At 41.8% G+C, this 26,410-nt stretch overlaps 1 protein-coding gene across 1 annotated transcript in view; it reads left to right on the top strand.

Annotated features, from left to right (window-relative positions):
• CDH11 (cadherin 11) overlaps positions 1-26,410 on the top strand; it is a 178,544-nt gene that overhangs the window by 42,379 nt on the left and 109,755 nt on the right. Inside the window, exon 2 of the mRNA XM_010355192.2 lies at positions 26,024-26,148. The gene's annotated coding sequence lies outside the window, so the exon portion shown is untranslated. The remainder of the gene's footprint in view (positions 1-26,023; positions 26,149-26,410) is intronic.

Raw genomic sequence — 26,410 nt, 5'->3', positions numbered from 1 at the left:
AGCAAGGGGGTTTCAAGAGCATAGGTTATGCAAATGACAGAAGCATAAACATACCTGAATGTTCAAGGAGTGAAATTGATCTGGTGTGACTGGGGCACATGCTCTGCAGGCAGTCCAGAGGGGTCAACTGAATCAAGAAAGGTGAAGAGGAACAAGGCTGTGAGAAGCTTTTCATTCTCAGGTCATACTAAAGAGTTTAAGTATTAAAACCTAATCCTAGAGAATCGGAGACACAGCAGAATGCTGATTGGAACACACACACATACACAAACATGCATATACACATGCACATGCATGCACAATAGTGTAAGGTAAATTTTATTATAAGAATCAAAGTGAAAGCATCCATTTGAATGTGTGTACAAATACTTTTTAGAAAATATTTTGAGAAAAAACTTTTTTTCATAATAAAATGCAAAGCAAACCATGATAGAAAAAAAATCCTTTTAAAAATAATATTTCCCCTCAACTCCTTTTTGTCCTTCAATGCTTTCTGCCCTGAAATAGATCTGTCATAGAGGTTTTCTTGGTCAGCCACCCTGTAGCAAGTGTTCCATCCCATCTGTCTAGTAGTAGTCACTACTTAGATTCAAACTTTGTGCAGAGAGGAGCTCCATTGTATATGCCATTGCGTCCCTCACACCTGGTTCATAGGACATGCTCATTAATAGTTCCTTCTGAATGGGTTTTCCAGTGCCTTGCATATGAAAGGCTTTGTCAAAATTCATGAGGTGGACCTTGCTAATGACTCAGGCCACTTTTAGCTTAGGAATCAACACTGCATATTAGGCTGGGGTAATTTCACTTTTCACATCCAAGTTGGTGTTTATTTTTAAATTATTGTTAAGCTTGGAGACAAAAACAGCTGGACTATACATTGCTTACAGCCAGACAGTCAGAATCCCCAGGTTCTGCCAAATTCCCCAAATGGCATTAGTTGCACATGGTTCCCTCAGTTTTCTCCCCTGTGAAATGAAGCATCTGGAGTCGGCCTGGGTTCCTGATTCCAGGAGCCTCCCACAGGAATCTCTATTGCTTACCTGCCTTGTGATTTCTAGTGCCTCATTCAGCAGAAAACAGCACCTGATAAATGCGCGATGACTTATTGATCAAAAAAATGTCTATTAGACTAGAATTTTTTATATTTTGAGATGGGTTACACTGTCCTATGAAGTTTCTGGAAAGTCCTGGAAAAAAAATCAGCTTCTTGCAGTGTGATGGAGATTGTATTCAATGATATTTTTAATTTGGGAGGCCATGGTTTTCTTTGGGGGCTCTCTATACTGCTATTGGGGGAATGATATAATATGAAGTAATGTCTTCGCTGATGCTAATTCTAAAGCTTTCCTGTCACTATGGGGATATCACATATGTCTGATGTCACCAGAAGCACGAATGTATCACATGTCTCAAGCAAAAGGCAGAACGTTTGAGCTCGGTAAACACAGGCACACTCATTCACTAGCAGGGATTTGTAAACTGTTTTTCTACACATGGAAATAGCAGCATGAGCGCAAAAAACTGTAAAGTCTTATAGCCAGACACCATCACAGATTGAGTTCTTGAAATTCCACTATCAGTGTCAGGGCGGTTTCTCTGACTTTTCCATGTTGTCAAAATATATGAAAGAAATATCCTGCAGAATTAACAGAGGATGCGATTATTTGCTTTCAGTGGTAATGCACCTTGGCATAGTGGGAGAGGGTAAGGATTGCTAGAGCAAGTGAGTATAGCTCACAAATCAGAGGATCAACCTAATTGCCACCCTCTACTTCAGAAACACTTAACTGTCTCTGTATTTCCACATCTGTGAATGAAGTCAATGCCGGTGTTAGGACACAGAGAGCCTACAAATGCATTTCTGGCTACCATTAATTGAAGGGAAAATATTTGAGAAGAGTCTTCTTTATCTTTGATATGAAAAAGTAAGAGGCAGCAAAGTCTTAGAGATGAACAGAATAGCAAAATATAGGGATGTTAAATCTGTTTTATATGTTCCACCAAATATTTGCGAAATTTGATAGTTCTGAGTCTTATAGCGGTGTGATGATGTAATATTTAATTTAACAGGATTTCCCTTGTGAAGCATATTGTGTTGATTGTAAAACCTGCATGGTTCCTTATAAGGTACCTATAGTTCACCTTTCCACTGTCTTGACTACAGGGAACATGGTAAGATACTGTGTAGGTGAGATGTGATACAGCATTTGTTAACTTCTCTTTTCTCAGTTGCCATTGCCTTTTTACATTTGAGTACACATTTAGAGTTAGACTACGCAATACACTCATTTCCATGGTTATTAGTTATTTTCTTTACGTCACAATTTCACTCTTCTGCACATGTGTCTCACAATAAGATATTTTTTTTTTTCCCGTGGCTGTGAAAGGAAGCTACACACCATTGAGGAACTTCTACATCATGCCAGGCTATGCGCACTAGTGTCTCATTTTATCCACATGTAATCATCAGTAAAGATGCTTATGCTTATTTTTTTTTCTCCAACAAGAAAACTGACATCTAGAGAGATCAAGTGAGTTTCAGGTGTTCATATGTTAGCATGGCTGAGCCAGAAGTTAGACATGCAGGTATCTTTACTATTTTGTGACCTTTGCAAAAGCACTGAAAGCCAATAGGATTTTTCTTTTTCTCTCTTGGAAATAATAAGATGCAGTGGAAAGTGTATGGGACGCCCAGTCAGGCCAGTCTGGGTATCCTTTCTACTCCTGTTATGCACTCGGTGGCTTTTAGGAAGTTACCAAACTCTCTTGAGCCTCAGTTGCCCCTGAGAAAAATGGGGTTGACCAAAGCTCCCTGCTTCAGTGTCTCAGATTAGAAATACCATGTGTTAAGAATGTGTGGCACATATACACCGTGGAATACTAGGCAGCCATTAAAAAGGATGAGTTGATATCCTTTGCAGGGACATGGATGAAGCTGGAAACCATCATTCTCAGCAAATTAACACCGGAGCAGAAAACCAAGCACCACATGTTCTCACTCATAAGTGGGAGCTGAACGACAAGGACACATGGACACAGGGAGGGGAACATCGCACACCGGGGCTTGTGGGGGGCTGGGGAGCTAGGGGAGGGATAGGATTAGGAGAAATACCTAGCGTAGATGACAGGTTTGTGAGTGCAGCAAACAACCGTGACACGTGTATACCTATGTAAGAAACCTGCACGTTCTGCACGTGTATCCCAGAACTTAAAGTATTAAAAAAAAATACCATGTGCTTCTAGGATGGGCTGGATCAAAGGGAGCCCACACTTATTTCTACCTTTGTCTCCACCCAGTCTCCTTTTCTTTAGGCCATGAGACATCTATGAGGTTATTGATGGATGCTGCTGGTGGAGGAGCAGCTCAGTGAGCCTGAGGGAGGGAGGATTTTTTTTTTTTTTTCTTATTTGGTTTGTCGGCATCACCCTGTAAAAGAAAAGAACAACCAAAGAAGCAAAGGCAGTTATGCCTTTCAAGCTTAGATGCAGGAATTGGAGGAGGAGTTTGTGGGAGATAAATCAAAGAAAATTGACTAGAATAGATACAAATGAAATTTAAGTTTAACAAGTGCCAAAGTGGTGAGGCAGGATGTGGGCTCCTCTTGCTGAGGTGCACAATTACTGCACCTCAAGGGGGCTGGCTTGTTGGCAAACTCTCAAGGCACAGGTGCACTCATTTCATTCTACTGGGACTGCAGCTCACAGCCCCTCCCAGAGGCAGAGCTCTAGGTAGTCAGTGAATGCTGCCTCCTTCTTACTACACATGCTCACATCCTTTATCAAAAAGAATAGGTACTGTGTATTAGACTCTGCCCATAAATCAGGTGTAAGGTATATCAGGCATCTGATTCCATTCAACATCGTAATCTTGACGGTAGCCCTAAGAAGAAAACATGATCATTTGTATGTTATGGATGAGGAAACTTGGTCAGAGAGGTTCAACAACTTCCCTGGGGTCACACGGCTATTTGGGAGAGAGTTGGTGTATCCAATACCATGTTGTCTATGCTCGCCGTGCGATAGCACCTTGTCTAGCGGTGGCATCCTGGGAGCATTAGGATTTGCCTGCTTCATCAGAGGAGATAAATCTTCAGGGCTGTTTCGCTTGTTAGTGATAGAGTCTCCTGAAATACGCTCTGGCTGTCCTGTGAATGCCAGTGATTCAAAGATCCTTGCCAAAGGATCATCATAAATCCTGCTTAGACAGAGAAATCCCTAATGGAAGAAGGGTTCTTTGCAGCGTCCCACAGCCTTGAGCATTAGTGTGGAGAAGACGACAATTTGCAACAATGCTTGAGTGAGTGTCAAGAGGCCTATTTACATGGTCAGGGACACAGATGGTCCCGTAAGTAGGATTTGATGAAGAGAGCCCCCTCATCCCACATGGAGACAGGGAAACAGGCTTTAGGACAGTGTTGTCTGAAAGGCCATTGCCACATGCAGAGTCCTCTAATCCTCTGCCTGAGTGGCTCTATTTCTTTCAGAGACAAGAAAGCTTGTCGGACATTCTGTCCCCCAGCACGGTGACAATTAAAGGCACGACTGAGGACCATTCCTTTCAGGCCTACTTTCCCCCCATTTTTCCCTATCCCAGTCTGGCTGGCAGACCAGGATGGGAGTGCACACCCCCAAATGGTGGAATGATGTGCAGACTACCAGCCGTGCAAGCCTTTCCTTCCATGAATTCAGCCTGCTTATGTTTGCCGGGGTGTACTATGTGCAGGACACAGTGCCATGTTCTAGATAGTGTAAGATTTGAGAGAGGAGGAGGAACTCGTGTGTGTGTGTGCACGTGTGTGTGTGTGTGCACGTGTGTGTGTGTGTGCACGTGTGTGTGCATGTGTGTGTGCACGTGTGTGTGTGCGCGCGTGTGTGTGTGCACGTGTGTGTGTGTGCATGTGTGTGCCTGTGTGTTTGGTAATTTCCAAGTATATACACTTTAATAGAGAATATTAACCATTTCTTCCACCTAAGGATGTAAGATGATTTAATATTTCTTTTACAATGTTTTCATTGTTCTGCATAATAATTAGGAAGAAGTTAAAGAGGACAATACTATTTTGAATATGGGTCTTTATCACTACTCAAACTCTTTCTTTTTCTTTCAGTTGTTCTTATTTATTATTTTTCTGTCTCCCCTCCTCTTCTCTATCTCTGTCTCTGTGCACACACGCATATTCTGGGGGGAAGATATGGGCTTGGAAATAGGGAAAATTACACACAAGGGTACATCCATAGGAACTTGTCATAAATGTTCCAGTTCTTGGGTGCTTTCCTTGGGACTTTGGAAAAAGTCATGCCATTGTTCACATATTGTGTGTGTGTGTGTGTATATATGAATTATCTTACAGCAACAATCCTATGAGGCAGGCACTACTAGGATCCCATTCTATGTAGAGAAACTAAGGTTTAGAGAAGTTAAGCCACTTGCCAGGGGTGTTGCACAGCTACCAAATGTTGGAACCTGGGTGTGAACCCTGAGTTTTTAAATCCAAAACTCTGAACTCTTGCTCTTCCCTGCAGTTTTACTGAAGGGCAGTGACAGACAGTTAATTCGGGTATAGCGAGCTGGCACTGTTTTATTACTCTTAGCAGCAATGTGTCCCCTTTGGAGCCTGGGTGCTTTGCACAGCTCTGTTCTCTATGGCTTTCCTAGCCCTGCTTCCGCAGCCATTCAAAAGAATAAGGGAATGAAAGTTAAATGGACTCCCCAAAGGGCAGTCACCAGGAGCCAATAGGTATTTGCTTTCTTCTATTTGTTTGATTTAGAACAAAACAAAACAACAAATGCTCCCGCCTCTGGGTCCAAACTTATCCAGACTTATCCACAGCTTTAACAACAGCCATGAATAATGAAAGAGTTTCCAAGTTGTCTGAAAACAACCATGACATCAAAAAGACAACCAAATGAAACCCCGGTGTTTACTTCCCCTCCCCATTCTCCAAGCATCTCCTTTCTCCAAGGCTTTGCTTCTCCTATTGCTGTCTGTGGACCAGTAGTGACCTCGCCATCACCTGGGCACTTGTTAGGCAGGACCTGGACCTCATCCCTTTTCCCAGACCTGCTGGAGTAGAGTCTGCATTTTAATAAGGTCCCCAAGTGACTTGTACATTACAGTGACAGAAGCACACTCTGAAGAAAGAGGAGGACTTACCTCCCACCCAGGGCCAGGTCTAGTTTGGGATGAGTGAGCCCAGCGTCCAAAATTTAAGAGGGTGCCAAAAAAAGGAGTAATCATCAAAAGCAGTATATTAAGAATGAAGGCCAAGTGTGGTGGCTCACGCCTGTAACATCCCAGCACTTTGAGAGGCCAAGGCAGGTGGGTCACTTGAGGCCAGGAGTTTGAAACCAGCCTGGCCAACATGGTGAAATCCCGTCTCTACTAAAGTTATAAAAAGTTAGCTGCATGTATTGGCTCATACCTGTAATCCCAGCTACTCAGGAGGCTGAGGCATGAGAATCACATGAAGAGGCAGAGGTTGTAGTGAACCGAGATCATGCCATTTTACTCCAGCTTGGGTGGAAGAGGGGGACTCTGTCTCAGATTAATTAATTAATTAATTGATTGATTGATTGAGTAAATAAAAATGGAACTAGATAATTGCAGTCTTCTCCCTTCTGGATTTTTAGGGGAGAGGGCAGGGAAAGCTGATGGGGTCTAGGTTTCTTGTTTTCTCTAAATATTCTGAATTTTCAGCAAGTGAAATTACATTGAGTTGTTTCCACTTTGGTCCACATACTTAGATATTATTGGATTTTCAATAACTGTGGTTAGACACAAAAAAATGTAGCATTATAACCTAAGCGTTTATTCTGCAAGGTCAGTTCAAATGGCCAACATAGATCACACTAATGATGATGATAATGATCAAGGTAGGTAGCCCTTATAAAAAGCTTGCTATGTGCTAAGTGCATTGCGTGGATTAACTTAATTTTTATAGGAAACCCCACATGGGAGGCATGCTCTAATCTCCATTTTAGCAGTGAGGTGATGGATGTTTGCAGAGGTTGGGTAGCTGATTTAAAGTTATCCAGCTAGAGACTAGAACAGGTAGGATCAGGCAACTTGCCCAGAGCCCACTCTCATTACTGCTTTACAATATACAATAGCGTAAAATAAATGTAAATTGTATTTAAAATTCTAAAGCAATTTTATGCATCCTTTTCTTCAATATACAAGTATTTCACTGCCAAGTGTGTTTCTGAAAAATCTACCCCTTTAGGTTTTTAAGTTAAAAATGCTCCCTAAAACAATAAGAGTAATAGATAGATGATGGCACTTACTTTTTAAAAATGTCCATAAAATTTTGGCTGCCAATTAAAAAGAAATTGGACAAGAAGATGCTGTTAGTTCAAGGGAAGACAAATAGTTGGAGGTCCTCCCTTTTGGATTGGGACCCTCCCATGGGCTGGGGTTACCATGAGCCTGGTGGGCACGATGTGATCCTGCCTCTGCCTGACTTGGCTTCTTCTCTGCCTGTTTTGTAGCAACCACTGCACTTGCCTTTCTTGCCTATGTCTGTGTGGGTCTCATTAGCAGTGGGTGTGTGTCTCACGACAGTGGCTCATTCACGGGGCTGCTGGCAGTGCCAGGGATCAGGAGCCGCCTCTCCGTCTGTCCAGAACAAAGCTGGGCTGAGCCCTCTCACGGTCCTGTGGCCCTTGGTCTCCCCACATGAGGTGTCCCGAGATTGAAGAGAGAAGGTGCCTCCTGGCGATGGCATTGCCCAGGCTGGAATCTGCCTCTCAAGGAAGTCCCTCGGCGGCCAGCTGCTGCACTGTGACCTTCGTGATGGTGGAGTGAGTAGGCACTGGAATCAATACGCCTGGCCTCTCCATCTGCCAGCCTGAATGCAGGTGCCAGTTACTACTGCCCAGCACGGACGAGGGACGGGAACGGTGGCGCATAGATCCCGGCAAAGGGGATTGGCTTTTGTGGACACAAGCTGAGGTTGGCAGTGCCGTTTTATTTATGTCCTGTCCCTGCTATAACAGGGGCCGCCTCTGTACGCCTTCGCTCTTTCTGTACTTTCGGCTCGGGTCGCAATCTTCCTTTGATTCAGGGTTTGTTTTTATTCCAGCCTGGTCGCTGCTGCCAGAGCCACGGCTCAATGGCTTGTCCTGGACTGGTGATCCGCATGTCAGGAGTTTCCAAAAGTTTGTTCCGGTCTATCTTTGAGAGAAATAGCATGGACTGGATCCCATCGCCAGATTGTGGTGTCGGGGGACACGTGCTTGGGGCACTATTTCCATCTTCTGTCTTTGTCTGGTCTCCTCCTCATTAAATCTTCCTGGGTCTGTGGAGCTGACTACCAATTGGTGCCTGACCTAGTTACAGAGAGCCAGTACGTAGCCCCTTACTCATCATCATAAATGGATCATAACGGTTTGTTCATTGTGATGCAAAGTGGGCTCTGCTATTTTAGAGTCATTTCTCCCTTTTTGGAGTTTGTGCATGGGGGTGTATGTGCATGTATTTATGCATGCATGTGTGTATGCACACGTTTGTGTGTGTGTGTGTGTGTGTGTGTGTGTTGGGCAGCTGCCTAAATGAAGCTGGCATTTTCCGTTGCTATGTGGGGGCTCTGCTTTTGGAAAACACTTCTGTGGCGTTGTATGGAATCCTTAACAGGCTTGCTTGTTTCCCTGCCTTGACCTCCTTTCATTTTCCACTGGGAGCACTTTCTCTTGAGCACAGGTTCTCACATTTTCTGCTCATGGTGTCAGCTCTGTGGCCACTCTTCTGCCAAAGGGCACCAGGGAGTTCCTCAAAGGACCTTTTGAACTGTTTGTTCAATGAATGAAGAGTTCAGTCGGACAGTGACGAGGACAGCACACACCTCTGATTGGTCCCTGCCTCAGAATTGCTGGGCATGACTCATGCATTTGGCTTTTGCCTCTGCTGATCTCACAAGCCGTGTGGGAGGCTGGGTTTTTTTTCAGCGTCTCCCAGAGTCTGTGACCTTTTCATCACCATTTTGCCTTGCATTTTGAAAAATACTCTCCCTGAACAAACTGTGTTTATAAAGTAACAACCAACTCCTTTTCCTATTTTTAATTATTCATTTATACCTATTTTCCAATCAGAGTTTCTAATCAGTGTGCGTTAATCAGAGTTAACATTTATTTATTTACTGAGCATCTTCTGTGTGTCTGGCTTACACCAGGTGCTGGCACTAGGAAAGTGAACAAGATTCAGTCTTAGCAGGGGTTTCCAATGCATAATAATATTTCTGTTAATTCACATTAATTTGGGTAAAATTTATTGCTCACCCATGGCATGTCTGGGGTGGTGCCAAGTGCCTTATGGCCTTATGTATACCCCTCTTTTAATCTTCAAGGCCATGCTGTGAGTTTGCCATTAGAGATACCACTTTACAGATGTGGAGACTTGTACAGTCAAGTTGAGTCACTCACTCAAAGTCACACATTCAATTACAGGGTAGAGGCAGGATTTGAACCCTGGATTGTCAGACTCCAAAACTCCCCCCAAGGAGATTATAGTCACCAGCTCCTTGCATTCCTTCCTTCACTCTTCTACTGGACAGGTGTTTGCTTTTGTGGGCATGAGGAGTGTCCTATGTTCTCTCCGTGTTCCGTGGCTTTTGGTTTAGTGTAAGGTGTCTGAATATCCTGGGTGCAAATGAATTTGTTGCCCCATAAAATAATGGAGCTTCTAGGTTGCTAAAATATGAGACTTACTTACCTCTTGATTGTTTAGATGGGCAAAGTGAGGCTCTGAGTGCAAAGGGATTTGTCACAATCGTACAGTGGCAGGGTCTGGCCTTAAACTCAGCAACTCTGTTCTACAGGCTGGTGGGGTTATTGGCTAATTTATTCTGAGTGAGATGGCAAATCTCAAGAGTTCTCCTGGGAAATTCTATCCAGGTTTGAGGTCAGAGCAGCCAAAACTAGATACAATGCAAGCTCATGAGGGGCAAGGTTCTAATCTTATTCATCACTGTGTCCATCCATCCCTGGTCCCCAGCACAGTCCTGTGGTGCAGTTGTTGGTCAACTGATGTGTGTTGGAGGAATACACTGGATGAAATGAAAGGAGCTTCCAGGGAGAACTTTCTAAGGTTCATGCTATGGGATTGGTAGTTGCTTACCTTTCTTCCTGGGGTCTCTTAACCCAAGATTTTAGACTCAAATTCATGGTGTCAATAGTAATTAGACACTTCGATGATTCAGTCATTTGGTATTGTAAAACTTTTTTCTGTTTCTATTTTGGAATAAATTGGCTTGTTCTTTGGGCATCTCTGGGCAGAGCAGTTTTTCCTGGCTGTACAAAAAATGGGTGCTCAGGTATCGGTATTGGTACCCAAGCTCACTTTAGATGTGGCCAGCTCAGGTATCTATGCTGCAAAAGAGGTGCTCCATGTGGCATGAAGTGACTACAAGATTAAAAAGTGTTTCCAGAACAGATAATGCTTTAACCATTATATTAGAAATAAAGAAGAAGAGAGGAAAGAATTCACCCGGAATTCATTCACTCTGACTCATGAATTGTCCTCATTTTCTTCTTCCTCCTACTATTCAAATTAGTTAGAAATATTTTACATTATTGTAATTAGAGTCCAGATTTGACGTCATAATGAACCATGTGGAAATAGTCCCAAGTATTTTCCCATGTTTCTTTATAAGTCACAGCATTGTGACTTTGGGGAAAGTCTGCTATTCCATGCGCAGCATGTATTTTGTTTTACTTATTCTCCTGTTACAACAAGGCAATTGTAACTTTATGGGAATGTAAAAAAGTGTTTCTTGTTGGCATCTGGGTGAAGCTTAATGAGATTATTTAAAGAATTGCAATACCGACAAGGTCCTTTACTTCAAGTGAGTTATTCTGTTTAGAGTCAACCTAATGCTCTATTTTCCTAATAAAATAAGAATACGTAAAACATGCATAGGGAAACATCAAATTAGTCAAGATTAGAATTCTTTTTGTTCTTTTTCTATTTTTTATAATTTTAATAATTAAGATGACATCGAAAGCAAGCATCTTTCTTAATGGCTTGGAGCATTTTTCTTATTTCTGAAAATGAGTGACATTTAACTGAAAGACGAAACACGAACATCAATAAGAAATTAAAGCGAATGGCTTAGAAATGCTAACCTGGTCTTTAATGTTTCTTCGGGAAAAACCACTAGAAAAGCAGAAACCTGTTCAAGTAAATCCATCTGCTCACTTTTAGGTCAAACCTGTTAGGATTAGTTCTTTAATGAGGTTACAGGGTTTTGGGCGATGAGTCTGCAGAAATGATCTGGTAATGAGCTGACTTTGAAGAGAAGGTTGAGAGAGCTTTCATTAACTCTGTTTGCATCATAATTTGGCAAGGTCACTGGAGAGAGTCTTCTTTAGGCCACTAAAAATAGACAGTCTCATAGATCCAATCATGTCGTCATCTCTCTCTCTCTCTCTCTCTCTTTTTTTTTTTTTTTTTTCTGTAGTCATGTCTTATTTTGGGAGCTCTCTTCATTCTTCTCACCCACCTGCCTCCTCTGGAACCCTGCGATTGCTTTGTATAAGACACTGCCTCCTTGTGGGCTTAGGAAGAGAGGAAAGACAGGGCATTTCAGGCCCCTCATTCACCTGATTACTTTATCTTGCAGTTTCCCTTCCTCCCTCCTTCCCTCTTTCCCTTCCTCTTTCCCTTCTTCTCTCATTTCCTTCCTTTCTTCCTTTCCTTTTTTCTCCCTTCCTTTGTCCCTCCCTCTCTCCCTGCTCCCTCCCTTCCTTCCTCCCTCCCTCCCTCCTTTCTTTCTTCTCGCTCTCCTTCTCTCCCTGCCCCCACTTCCTCCCTCCATCACTCCTTTCCCTCTTCTCTCCCTCCCTCCCTTCCTCCATCCCTCCCTTCCTTGCTTCCTTCCTCTCTCCCTTCCTTCCTCCCTCCCTCCTTTCATTTCTCCATCCCTCCTTCCCTTCCTTCTTCCCTTCCTCCCTCCCTTCCTTTCTTCCTTCCTCTCTTCCTCCCTTCCTCCCTTCCTTCCTCCTTCTGTCCAGTACTTTGTCCTTCTGTTCCTTAGTCTCTCCCTTCATCCCTCCCTCCTCCCTTCCTTGTCTCCTTCCTTCCTTCCTCTCTGCTTCCCTCCCTTCCCTCCCTTCCTTTTTTCCTCCCTACCTTCTTCCCTTCTTCTCTTCTCCCTTCTTCCCTCCCTCCTTCTCTTTCTCTGTCTCACCTTTACATAGGTCCCAATTCTATGCGTCACTGTGCATAGAAATACTTGATGTACAATTATTTAAAAGGTAAAAACCATGAATGAATGAAAGAGTTCCATTTCAAAGTAAAAAAAATGAATGAATGAATGAGCAACAAAGAAGACAAAAACGATGAATGAATGAGCACCATTGCAAAGTAAAAACAACGAATGAATGAATGAGCACCATTGCAAAGTAAAAACAATGAATGAATGAGCACCATTGCAAAGTAAAAACAACGAATGAATGAATGAGCAACAAAGAAGACAAAATTCTTGAGAGAATGGCAGGGCTAGAAAGACTTCTGCTTCCCTTGAAAGCATACTTCACTACTATTTTAATAGCTCCTTCTTTCACACTTTTGTACCCCCATTGCCAAATATGTGCTCTACTTACATCGTGTATGTGTTGTATCTATGCCTTGTCATCTGTCTGTGGTTGTATGCATCTGCCCGTGTCTAAACATATACATCTGCTCAGAATGAGGTTCTGTAAAAATTCAAAGGATTCATTTAACTCCTGGATTCTTCGTTTCTCTTTTTTCTCCTGTTCATTCCTTGAAGTTCATGCAGGTTTTTGGTAAAGAAAATCTTACCCTAACCTCTAAAACATATAGCATGGATAAAGTAGAGCTTCTGTGGATTAAATAGAAGAAAGGAGAAAGTTGTAGGAGTCGCCAGAAACCTCCCTCCAACTCTCCTCACCACACCACAGCCCCTGCAACAGCCTTTGGGATACCCCAGGAATACCACTCTTTGCCAAGAACAGTTAGTAAAATCACTAGATTAGATCACTGCTGAGTTTTCATTTGGCTCTTACATCCTGTGATTTGTGATGTCTCTCAGACTTTAAGTCCGGCTCTCTGTGTTTATGGTTTGCAAAAATGCAGATGATTCCCCAGTAGGTACCATAGGAACTATAAACACGATGCAGATGACAGAGTTTCTGCTTTTCATAACCTCATAGGGACTGGAGGAGCAGGCAAACAGTTGGGAAAATGATTTCTTAAAACAGCAAAATGTCCAGACACGTAAGAACGGAATGACTGATAAAGGTTGTTGTAGGTCATAGTTGTTGCCTCTCATTTCATCAAACAGTTACTGAGCATCAGCTATGTGCTGGCCATGTGTGTATTGGTGTAAAGAGATCCTAAGAAGATATGATCCTCCTTCTGTTTTATTAACGTTTTAAAAATTTCTTTGTGTAAGTTATCGCTATCTAATTCTTTGCTGCTTATTTTTCTGTTTACTTTTTAACTCTACCAGAGGTTGAACACTCTGTAAAAAGAGCAATCTTAGCTGTTTGGTATCCAGGGATTTGACTCATGCCTGACACATAATAGATGTTCAAGAAACATCTGCTCACAGAAATACACTGTGTCGTCATCTCCACCAATCACAGTGGTTGGTGGAGATGATGCCGTAGTGTAAGCTTTGTGTGTATGTGTGTAGTTGGGAAGGTGGACTGTCAGGAGGTGATATTTGGCCAAGACCTTAAAATACAGGGATAAGGTTGTAAAAAGGGAAGAGGAAGAGATATACGGTTCCGAGGCAAAAGTAGGAATGAAGGAGGCAGAGTGAAACAATATGGTAAGTTGAGGCAAAGCAATGGGTTCCTAGAAGGAGTTTCCCCAGGTGAACCTGAAGACCAGTGGGGCTCACTAATGAAGGGCTTTCCCTGAGGGCAGAGTAGAGTGGTGCTTAAGAGAGGACGCTCTGGAGTCAGGCTGCATGGATGTGAATCCCTACAAGCAAGGCAGGTGGCATCAATAATTCACCCTCTCCATCTTAGATTTCTCCACTTTCAAGTAGGGGTTATCTATGTGACACTCCACTTTAGCACAGTATCTGGAACATAGCAGGCTTGGCTATTTTTAAAGGAGAGGAGACCAATCCAAGGAGACCTTGAGGGCTTTGCAACCGGGAGTGGCATGAGCAGGCCCCTGGTTTAGGGTGTGCCTGTAGCAGCCGTGTGAAAGATGGACTGGCTGTCAGGTCCTCCTGGCAGAGAGATGCTGTTGAGTATCTTCCTCTGTCTCCTTCCTTCACCTGTGTGGGCCAGTGATGCTGTTCTAAGTGGCCCAATAGTTATCTTTCCACTATGTTTAAGAATGCTGCTTTGTGTCTTGCACGGGATTGTCTCTGTGAGAACCAATGGGATAAATAGTATTCTGGCATCAGTACCCAGAATGGCTGCAATCCAGCTGAGCACCAGTTTTTCTTCATGGGTGCTGTGGTCCTGTGCCAGGTCGTGTGTCCCTGTCCCTTTTGTGAGGCAGCCCTTGCAACTAATATGACTTCGTAGCCCAAGCTTTGCACATGACCTTCATTCAAATTATTTCATGGTGTTCTTTCTCCTTTTCACATTTTTAATGTTCAAAATAGTCTCCTATGTGTTTGTACTGTATGCACCTTTGTAGGCGGCCTGAAATTCCTTTTGGAATCAAACAGGGTATTGGTAAAATGCATAGCATGAGTCATAGGGCATGAGGTGGAGAGTGGGCCGGCTGAGTCTTCAACCTAGTTTTTTCATGAAGACCTACTTTCCTATAGGGCTTTAGACACTGCTCCCTCCTCCACCACCATGTCAGAACTGGCATTTGTCTCTCCCTGTAATTCCTTCTCTGTCCTTGGAAGAGAACTGTGATCATTTTTTGCAGTCCCCTCGTGTAGCTGACCTGACGTGTGATATTAATGAAGATGTGGTGCAGAGACCCTGGGATGCCAGAGGCAGGGTCTGGAGTGGATTAGATGCTGTAGGCGCTGCTCCTCACCCATGTCCCCCTTGGGCCTCCGTCTCCCTGTCCATAAAATAATTGTGGTGCCATGGATCCATGTTCCCCACCTCTCAATCATTCAGGTTTTGTCTTCCCTAATATCTGGATACGATTCACATTGTTATTTACTTAATATTTTCTTTTGACTCCTTCTACTTTCTGCTATTTAAAAAAATAATTTTGAAGAAAATTATATTGCTCTAACTTCTGGCAAGTCAATATCTCTTGTCATAAATATGAGGCAGCCAAAAAACAGATATAATTAAAAGGAAACAACATAATTGAATCGTCTCTGAGCCTGAGACTGCCTTGTCTTTATTAAAAAAGGTTTGTTCACGAATCATTGCAAACAGAGACTTTCTCTTTGCTGACATCAGGACTGAAAAGAATTGAAAAGGTATGTCTCTATTTCCCCCATTTATTGTCATTGAAGGCCAGTAATCTGGCAATTGGTGGGGCCTCTGTTGTGTCAGGTATTGCATTAATTTTTTTTTGTTGAATCTTTGTAACAGAACCCTGATAACAGAACCCTGATGGTATTGACTTATATTTAGTGAACAGTAAATTTATGTCAGAAACAATAGCATGATTTGCACACCTTATCACCTCTGAGCTTGCCACAGGAATGTGAGGTGTTATGATGCTCATTTTACAGGTAAGGAAACAGAGCCCTAAGTCACAGAACTGACGAGTCATAGAGGCCCAAACAGGAATCAGCTTGCAGCTGCATCTTATACCAAAGTCTTTCTAATTCCACAACTTGGTCCCTTGGCTTCCTAGGGGACATGCCCCCTTGGTTTGGCTCCTAGATAAGGTCCTCTGGGCCTTCTCTGAGGACCATCTTGGCTCTGAAAACTGGCTGTACGTACACATCACTCTGAGAGCCAAAGGTGACCCCTCCCTGGCCCCCAAGGTCTTCTGCACATGCAGTGTCCTCTTGAAGATGGCTACGTCATGGTATTGGATTTGGCCCATGAAATCCCCAACTCGTGTTAACACTAGAGAAGTATCAGCTCTTAGCTCTGTGTTTCCCAAAGCGTGGTTGGAACACCGATGGAGGGAGGTGGGATGCTTTTAGCCAGGGGAACTGATTATTCCAATTACACAGTTCTGTCATTTCAAAGTAGGAAACAATCTTACTGCTCATCAAATCTACCCTGGTACCTGATGCCAAAATTCGTTTACTTACTGGATAAGGAAAGTGACTGAAATGTTTACAAATATGAATGATCAAGTTGTGAATAATATGTACACATTTACATGTGTGTGTGTGTGTACTAACACACATATAGATACTATTATATATCTTTATATCTCTATATAGAGAACATTTGCAGATATCAAAGCCAAGGAGGCATTTTAAAAACCTGTTAAGAAAGACAGCCTCCTCACTTCTTGGTCTTTTGGCTAAGATGAAGTGTAGGTATCCAGCCTCATTTTCTTGATGGAAGCCATATGATAGAGCATTAATAAATGAATATTGTAGACGAAGACCTCCCCAAACTTCTGATCCACTGAAGTGCAGACAAACAGGATCATTTTTCTGTCATTTCCACACTCATGATCCAAGCACAGTCTGGTAAGATGACCCAGCTCCACATAGCTGTTGACAGTGTTTTATTTATTTTTTGCCTTTTTATTTTCAGTTCTTGACAATGGAGTTAGTAAAAGTAACCATCCAAAGAGTATTAAAACATGAAAAGATAAAAACAGCAAATGCATCCTTGAGGATGTGTGTTTGTGTGTGTGTGTGTGCAGTCACATTTACATCTAAAGCACACACACACATGACTTATAAATAAATCGAGGTAGAACAGCCTGTATAAAGCTTCCTACAAAAATATTAGATTCTCGATATTGACAAATGATTTCTTCCATTCTTCAAGAATGTCAAAATTTGTGCATAGCAGTGAAGAATGTTCTTCCACCAATAAAGTGCAGCAAACGCAAAACTGAAACATTTTAACGACCTGATTCCCCTGCCGACCCGGAGTGAATCCAGTGTATTTAATGAGGTGTGATGAGGATGTAGAGCACCCGCTAGACTCTCTCTCTGGCTCACGTCAGCCCCTCTGTGGCCAAATTCAAATTTCTGCCTGAAGAAAATCAGTCTCCACTCACTGCAGCCCTTCAGAAGCACTTGCAAATAGGTGAGACCACTATGTCCAGGGCTCAGATTTTTGTTTATTAAGTCATTGGTTTGAAAGCTCTTTGAAGCATTTAGTTTGTGCCTTTGTCCGATTACAAAGTGGACAAGGAAACATATATGTTTCTTATCCCTGCGGAGTTGATAGACGAGCAGAGTTTGCATGGCTTATATCTTCAGAATAAGTGCCTTGGAAGAAGCAAATAACCAAATGGCATTTTTTTCTTAACCTAATTTTATATTGCAAAAGGATAGTCCCACTTAATTTTGAGAAACCTTATTTTGTTTCTTTCTGAGTATAATGGCCCCAGAGGGAGCTCTCTCCTATTATATCATAAATCAGTCATATTGCTATGGACTATGCCGTTTACTTTTCTCACTATGAAAAGATAGCGGGACGCTGTGACTATTTCTGGCACACAACAAACACTGCAGTGTGTGTGTGTGTGTGTGTGTGTGTGTGTGTGTGTGTGTGTGTGTGTGTTTGCAGCACTTCTCTGACTTTATGACTATGTAGATTTGTGTACTTGCAAATAAGCGGATTTCTTGGTTGTCTGGAAGTTGCCTAGATTTGATAAAATACAAGAGACTGTCTCAGGCCTTGGGTCTGGTTAAAGGTCTTTGTTGTTCTTCATTACATGCATGGGTTCTCCTTCATAGTTGGTTTCTGCTTTTTCTGGATAGTTAGGTAGCCTGGTAAAGTGATGCAGTCCTTAGTCATGTTTCTTTTAAATCACTGGACTACTTTCCTAATTTAGTGCCCTATTTTATAGCCAAAGAATGGAGTAGAGTACAGCTGTTTGGTGAATTGCTATAGATTCAAACTGCCTGTGCCCATGTCTTGGCTTCACTGGTGAGTGGCTTTGTGATTGGGGGCAACTTTACTCAGTCTTTTTGTGCTCCAGTTTCCTAGTTGTGAAATGAAGAAAAACCACAGTACCTGATTGTCATAAGATGAAATTGTATATTGCAGGAAGGTAGTTAGCCCAGGGCCTGGTCCATTGGAAATTCTCAATAAATTTTAGTCATCATCATTGCCTGTTTGGATTTAGTTGTGTCTGGAGAAGATTCAGCTCCTGGGGGATAGAGAAATGCTGAGAATTAGCATCATTCGTGCATGATGGCATTAATGCCTTACATCCCCAAAGATGATTAAATGCTTCATTTGGCATGAAGTGTTTAGAAAATATTGACCACACTTTTTCAAACTTAATACTTGCACAAACACAGGCGTTTAATGCCAGTCAGAAAATACCTGTTGGTTTCCCAGTCTTTTATTGTTAATAGTCAATTATTTGCAAAATGATAACCTACTCTACTGATTTGAAATATTAAAATATTATAGAAAACAAACCAAACAGTGCCATGTTGCATTTATCAAAGCTGAATAATTTGTGCCAAGTGAGTACATTATTATGGTCCTTGTAAAAAAATTACAAATTATACCTGTCATTTGACATCAAGTAGATAAAAGGCAATAGGTATTTTTAATCTTTTAAATTAAAAAAATATATAATTTTGTGGTCATTCTTTGTCTAACTACTACCATTCATTTATTTCTCCAATAGTCTAGCCTTGTGGAGGGTTAGCAGTGTACTGACCCGGGCCAAACAAAAATGAGAATAATATGTGATTTCTGTTCTCAAATAGCTCACAGCTTCCTTGATGCAAAGTTGGGAGGACCAAATAGCCATAAATATCAAAGATCTCTAATTGTGGAAGAAATAAAAAAGCATTATGTTACACTAAGGGAATCCTGAAGCCCTCTGTGTTTATACTAGGTACTGAGGAGAATTTCCACCAAAGTCACACTAACCGTAAATGACAGAAGGGGTCAGATGCAGGGGAGCAGAGAGGTGCAAAGCCTGCCAGGCTCAGGAACAGCAATACTTACTGAAGCAGGAGGTAAGGTGGGCAGGTGAGGCTGGGGACAGATAGGAGACAGATGCATAAGCTGTGTTAGTAAATCTGGAGTGTGGGCATCTCCTGACCTGATAGGGAGCCATTTAGAATTTTAATATTGTCAGTTTTGTTTTTCTTTTAAATGTAAAAATCGCTATTCTTCTAGTTGGTGGCTTCTATTGAGAAGGGGATTTCTGTTTGATCATGTGCATTACATTCAAATGTTTAGATATTTATCCATACATGACAAGGAGACAAACAACTGAAATAAAATCAGCTGCAGAAGAAGAGGTTAAGGTTATTCTGGAGCATATGTGATTGGGTGCACGATGGTTGCTTTGTTCACCCTAGTAGTTCTTCAGAAAACTTTACATACTGACCGTACAGACATCCTTAAAACTTTCCTGCAGCGTGCTTATACTTATTTTTGTCCGCTTCCCACCTCCACCCTAAAAAAAAGTTTAAAAAGTAAAATTGCTAGCATTTTAGGCAAAAATAAAATATACTCTCCTGGAGAAAGATTTTTCATTTTCTTTCTAGTCTAGCTGTTCTCAAGTTGTTAATAATATAGTCTCTCTCTCTCTCTCTATATATATATATATGCAAATTTTATAGTGGTTGTGCTTAGATATTTCCCCGTATTCTAACTTTTATTCCTCTTTATTCAGTAGCAAAATCACCATTGCTGAGTGGTGAGGGAAGAGTCTTTGGAGCAAGGGAAATCTAGATTGGAATTCCCACTCTGCTACTAATTAGCTTGGTTATCTTCGGCAAGTTGTTCAACTTCTCTGGGTTCTAATTTCCTCCTCTTTCAGGAGGCAGAAATAAAAATCTAGCGGTGTGGGGAAGAGTAATTTGTACAAAACACATGTAGAAGCACCAACGCAATAATACCGATGATGTGTAGTAGACGGCACAGAAAACCGGAGCTTCTAGTACCCAGTTGTCAATTATGTTAAAGGGAAAAAGTGAAGCTACATAATTTGGGCAAGAAATACGGATAAAATGTAGTGAGTAGTAGGAGGTTTGCTCATATGCTAGATGACTGTTTGTTTATTCATTTCCCAAAGATATGACAAAAGCTGTGAATATTTATTTAGTTCTGCTCCCAATAGCCCTTCTAATAGGGAATTATTTGGGTACAACGAAAGACATTTGTAAATGCGGCTGATAAGACCAGCATTGGACAAGGAGTGTTTTGTTGGACACAAGAATTCTATTGTTCCTGGCTTCAGTTGTCAAGTGCCCGGGGAACCCAGAATTTATGGTGGCAGCACAATGGCCCTTTCAGGGCTCAGGGAAAGAGCTGTGAGATCCTGCTCCCCGGCTTTTCAAGGCCTCTAGTCTTTTTATCAGGCCTGGACAATGCCGGATTCAGCGGCTGCCTGAGCCTCCTGACCGTCCATTGGCCGTCAGGTATTGTGCAGTAATTACCATGGTGACAATGGACTCTCTCTACGCCCGTCCATCGGCGCATTGGAAAATGGTGAAGGTTGTCACTTTGCATTAGGTGCCTCTGAAAGCATGGCTTACTTAGAAAAACTACTAAATAGAAATGAAGATAATCGTAGTAAGAGTTTGATTTAAAAGGCCACTGTGTCAAATCCATTTGGAGCTCAGAAACTCTTTATGGATATTTTCTTCTAATTACAGATAGACGCTGGGCATCATCCTCTGTGCAGGCAGTAAGGAGCCAGCCTTGAAGATTTTGCAGGAAGGGATGAGCAGAGGGCAGCTGGTATCCCTTAACCACACAGTGGGAGCAGAGGTCTAAGCTGAGTCCAGGAACTTTGAGGGGTCTCTAAATTTCTTTGAGACTTAGATTCCTCATCTGAAAAAAAATATGCAAAATGCTTATAGATAAATATTAATTACATGTGATAAGATTGCATGTTAATATGTTAATATTTATGCACATGTCAATATTAGTTCTGTACAAATGCTTACGCATCTATTATAGGGGTTTTTTAATAGCAAATATACAATAAAAGGTAAACTATTTAATCATAGAAGCACAATATATCTTTTCATAATCACAACTATTGATTTTTGAGTGTATAAGTGAAGTGTTGCATGTATTATGATTATTCTCCACAGTCATTCTCCAAAATAATTGTTATTATCCCCATTTTATAGTGAGGAAACTGAGGCTCAGAAAGTTCTTGCTTGCCCAAACTCAAACTAGCTTGGAGGAGGAAAAACTTGATTTTAAGTCTTGTTCTCTCACATGCAATAGCTTCCTGCTTCTCTCATTATTTTTACAAAAAAAAAATTATGATCTACAATCCTATCTTATGAAATACGATTTACCATATGGTTTTGGAACTTTGCAATAACAGGAAAGAAAAACACCCAATGGAGATTATTAATTGAGTTTAATCATCCCTTCAACAATGTCAGAAACATATGATGCCCAAAAAAGGAAGAAGCCCCCATCTGCAGACTCCCAGGGATGGCTGCATATGTGTGGCCCCTTCTCCTGCCTGCACAGAGCAACATCAACAAAGCAAATTGGTATTTCTAGACCACTAGAAAAGTGGATGGCCGTTGTTCAACTTCTTCGCCAAAGAAAAGTTTTAAAAACCTGATATTTCACTTGTTTATACAAGAGTAATATATAAACATTTAATTATAGTTTGCTTTAATCAGCTATTTCCAAAATATCTGAAATTTCCCATTGTGGTGTTTTTTTGTTTGTTTGTTTTGTGTTGTTTTGTTTTTGAGACAGGGTCTCACTTTGCCACCCAGGCTGGAGTACAGCGGCGTGATCTTGGCTCACTGCAGCCTCGACCCCCCAGGCTCAAACGATATATATGTGTGTGTGTGTGTGTGTGTACGTATGTATGTGTGTATATATGTATATATATGTATATGTGTGTGTATATATGTATATATATGTTTCGCCGTATTGCCCAGGCTAGTCTTGAACTCCTGAGCTCGTGTGAGCCTCCTACCTCAGCCTCCCAAACTGCTGAGATTACAGGCATGAGCCACTGCAGCTGGCCTTTCCGTTGTGTTTTTATCAAAAAGTAGAAATTATCAGTAGTCACACACCACGGGAATAGGCATGCTTTGCCCTGGGGAGTGGGCCTCCCGGTGGGTTCTTAAACCTGGGGAAAAAGGAGTGGATTTATTGATCTAGCCCAGTTATGCTACTTCTTTGCTGTATGCACTTGGGCATATGCCATTCAGCCTCAGTTTCTCCATCTGTAAAATGGAGAAACTCTATCTCCTTGGGCTGTGCTGCTCCCTTCATTGGCAACTCTTTCCATTTTAATGGAAATCCTAAGAGAGGGAAAGTGGCAAAAGGAAGGATATGGCTCTGCATGTACTGAGCCTTCCACACAATCAGAGTTCAACAAAAGGGAGCTGCCACAGTCACAGCTGCATCCGCCCCTGACTTGATTTTGGTATGCTTACCGAGTATGTCCTTCATTCCACTTTATGCACTCGGGCTTCACGGTGTTCTTTTTCCTGATTTCTAGTCTCTCTGAAATAGTATATGGCATGTACTGTCTGAACCCCTAAGAGGCTTAGTGCTGTGGGCAGCCAAGCACAGTGATGGACGGGCTGATAGATGACAATGGCGCTGTATTTGAAGACAGCCCATGATGGTGTGCAGAGCTGGGAAGATGGCAGAGAGAAGTCCTGAGAGTAGGTAGGAAGTGGGTGCAGCAAGGCTGGAGTGTAGTTTCCTGGCTCAGAGGGGAACACATGATCCCAAGTCTGGGGGAATCATGAGCTGTGGGGAAAATGAAGGAAAATGAACATTCCAGCCATGAAGGCCAGTGCAGAGAATGCAGAAACAGACAACCCGCTATAGCCCGCAAAGCCGTCTTAGCTCCATCAACTACGCTGAAAGCATAAAGAACAACTTGGATTTTGTATGTTCATTTTATTTTCTAAGAAACATGATATAATTGTATACCAAAATTTTTCACAGAATCCACAGTCCCTCTTTCTCTAATGTTTGCAGTGATTAGAATTCATAGACAATTCACTGTCTATTTTTGCTTTTCTTCCAAAGATTTTTGATTGACTGCACAGGCTTTTGGAGAAAGGATTTCTATAGGAAACATTTTGCAGGGAGGTAAAGAATGCAAGACAAAGTGGGGAGTTCAATAAGTGTTTTACAGATTTCAGAAGTCAACCTTTCTAAACATGCTGGCCACAGTAACAGCTGCATTATTAACAGAAGACTAGAGAAGGAAAACAGAAGGTACATGGGCTATGAAGGCAGCACTGCTGGATTCCATCCATACCCAGGGTATTATTGGCTGTACACTTTCAGCAAGAGTCTTACCTTTTTCTGTTGTAGGGTGAGATGGCGTTCATAATACCCAGGATGGTTATATGTGGTTAAGGGTAATTCATTGGTGAGATACATGGCAAATATCTTTTCCACCCCTGTTTATAACATTCCAGTTATCTATTGCTGAGTAACATGACATCCTAATATTTAGTGGCATATAGCAACAACTTACTACTATCTCTTACAATTCTGTGGGTTGATTGAATTCATTTAGGTATTCTTACTTGTTATTTCCTGCCATGTAGTCAGATGGCTGGAGTTATATGAAGATTTGAATGGATTAGGTGTCCAAGATGACCTCTTTAGCCCCCTGTCTGGCACCTCACTTGGAAGGCTGAAAGAGCTGGAAATGGATTGACACCTCTCTCTCCATCCACACAACTTCTCCACCTGGTTGTCTGGAGCTTTCTCACAGCACAGTAATATCAAGTATTTGAACTTTTGACATGGCAGTCAACTTCTCCTAGAGCAAGCATTCAAAAAGCACAAGATAAGCTGCAGGGTTCCTGTATTAGTGCACTTATGCTGCTATAACAAAATATCACAGATGGGGTGGTTTAAACCACAGATCTTCATTTCTCAAAGTCCTGGAAACCAGTACGTTCGGTTCCTGGTGAGGATCTTCTTCATGGCTTGCAGACAACAGTCCTCTCACCGTGTCTTCACATGGGAGAAACAAAGAGAGAGCTCTGCTTTCTTTTCCTTTTCTTAGAAGAACAATCCCTCATGATATCATCTAAACCTAATTACCTCCCATAGGCCCCACCTCTGAATACTATCACATTGTGGGTTAGTGCTTTAATATGTGAATTTTGGCGAACAAAAACATTGAGCCCATAACATTCTACTGCTGATCCTGCAAAATGCATGCAAAATACATTCATTCTATACCAGCAACCTCCAACATCTTAACTTGATTCAGCATAAATTCTGAGGTCTAAAGTCCAAATTTTCATCTAAATAAGTATGAGTGAGACTCAGGATACTATTCATCCTGAGACACAATCAGTATGGGTGAGATTCAAAGTGCTATTCATCCTGGGGCAACATTTGTCTGCAGCTGTGAACCTATGAAATAAGATAAATTACGTGCTTCCAAAATACAGCGGTGGGACAGGTGTAGGATAGGCATTCCCTTTCTAAAAGGGAGAAATTGGAAAAAAGAAAGTAGTGATGGGTTCCAAGCAAGTTTATATAAAAAGGCAAATACCAGTGAATCTTAAGGCTCAATAGTAATTTTCTTTGGTTCAATGCTTTGCCTTTTGGACCGACCAGGGTGGAAGTCCCTCTCTCATGGTTCACATAGTGTCCGTTCTGCTGTTTCATTGTTATGCAGAGCCAGCTCATAGTCCCATAGAAGGAGACTGCACAAGGGCATGCCTATCAGAGGGTCTGGGTTATTGTGGGGCAATTTTGGAGACTGGCTGCAGCATGTAACATGGTTGACAAGCAGGGTCCTTCCTCATTTGTTATGCATTGTGTGAACTGCTGCATGTAGCATTTCTTCCATGACTCCCTGTGCCTCCGGGAATAACTCCAGTGTTACTCTGTCCTGACATTTGGATAAATAGCACACAAGAGGACAGCTTTATTGTTCATCTTGCTACAGTCACCAAAACCAGGCTTTGTGAAAAAATTTTAGTAGATCTAAGATCCATTCACAACCCTTCACTAAAAATGGCTTTTGTTTGCTTGTCTGTTGTTTTGGAGAAGGCTTTGTGTAGGATTATTAGATGGAAGCAATATCAGACAAGGAAAGAAATTTGGAAAGAAATGAAGTCAAGTCAAAGAAATAAGCTGTTTAAGCCCCTAATTCAGGCTGAGTTGATCCTAGAAGGTAGAAGCCTAGAGATGAAGGACATTCAAGAACTCCTTTATGCTGTTGTGTTAGGGAAGCTATGCCAGCTGGCACCTTTCTTGGTTCAGTGCCTCAGTTTTTAAAGATGACAGCTGTTTAGACACTCCATATTCTTTTCTTTATTCACTCAACAAATATGCATTGAACAGATGCTCTGGGCTAGGAAATGTGTTAGACATTTTGGGAGATATGAAGATGAATCAGACCAGAATCCAAGCAGAACACAGCCCCCACACAGAAAGTCTAAAATGTGGTGTTGTGGGTGGGGGAAATGCAATCTTGAAAAGAGTTGCAACACTCTCAGCCCAATGCTCTGGTCTGCTGGAGTGGGGATAGCATCTCCTATTACCACCACCGTTATTGCTACTCTTCGTCTTTGAGCCTGTTGTTCACGAGGATCTGTCAACACCAGAACAGTGCTTCTCACTTTAGGAAGGAAGACACTGCTTTGGCTTTGGAACATAGGTTCTATCAGAAATGGGCTCTAAGTCTTCATACCTTCCCCCACCAGCTTGTTCTTCGTGCAAGAGCAAATGTATATGAATTACATGGCATGTTACAAGAAGTTGTGTGTAGAATTGCTTTATCATTGTCATCATAGTACCAAATGCATGTATGGTTAATCACACTATCCAATGGTATTTATAAATCCATGATAAGTTTTTCCCACTTTTCACATAATTTTAGTAATTGGTTTATCTCTCTCTTTGCACACCTGGATTGTCATCTTCTAGAAAAGTCTGTCATATGCAACTGTGTATAATATCGTATCACTTTGCCAATTCATGCCACCACTAGGTTACTAATGATCCTTTCACTTTTTGCAGAAATCACTGTGTTTTCGGCTCAGCGGCCCTGTGACATTCCTTCCTGTTGTCCTTTGTTGAGTGACCAATCAGATGGGTGGAGTGTGTTACAGAAATTGGCAGCAAGTATCCAATGGGTGAAGAAGGTAAGCTGGACTAACATTACTGAACAATTCATATGTTTCTATGTATGTCAAGATGGAAATTATGTCTGTCTCTCAAATGTGGCTTGATTTGGAACTTCACTAAAGCCGAAAGTAGAATCTGAGAGGGAGAGAAAGGCCTACCTTTTTCAGTAGTGAGAAATGTGATTATTCAGTGTTGATGTTATTGGATTCTCTTTATTGAACACCTATTATGTGCTAGTAGTAGTAAGATCTGGAGGAGAAAGAAGGAACTAAAGGGATT

This window comes from Rhinopithecus roxellana, chromosome 20 (genome assembly GCF_007565055.1).
Source record: "Rhinopithecus roxellana isolate Shanxi Qingling chromosome 20, ASM756505v1, whole genome shotgun sequence".
NCBI classification, from domain to species: Eukaryota; Metazoa; Chordata; class Mammalia; order Primates; family Cercopithecidae; genus Rhinopithecus; species Rhinopithecus roxellana.
The sequence above is the reverse complement of the archived record's forward strand: the minus strand, read 5'-3'. Positions and strand labels throughout refer to the sequence as shown.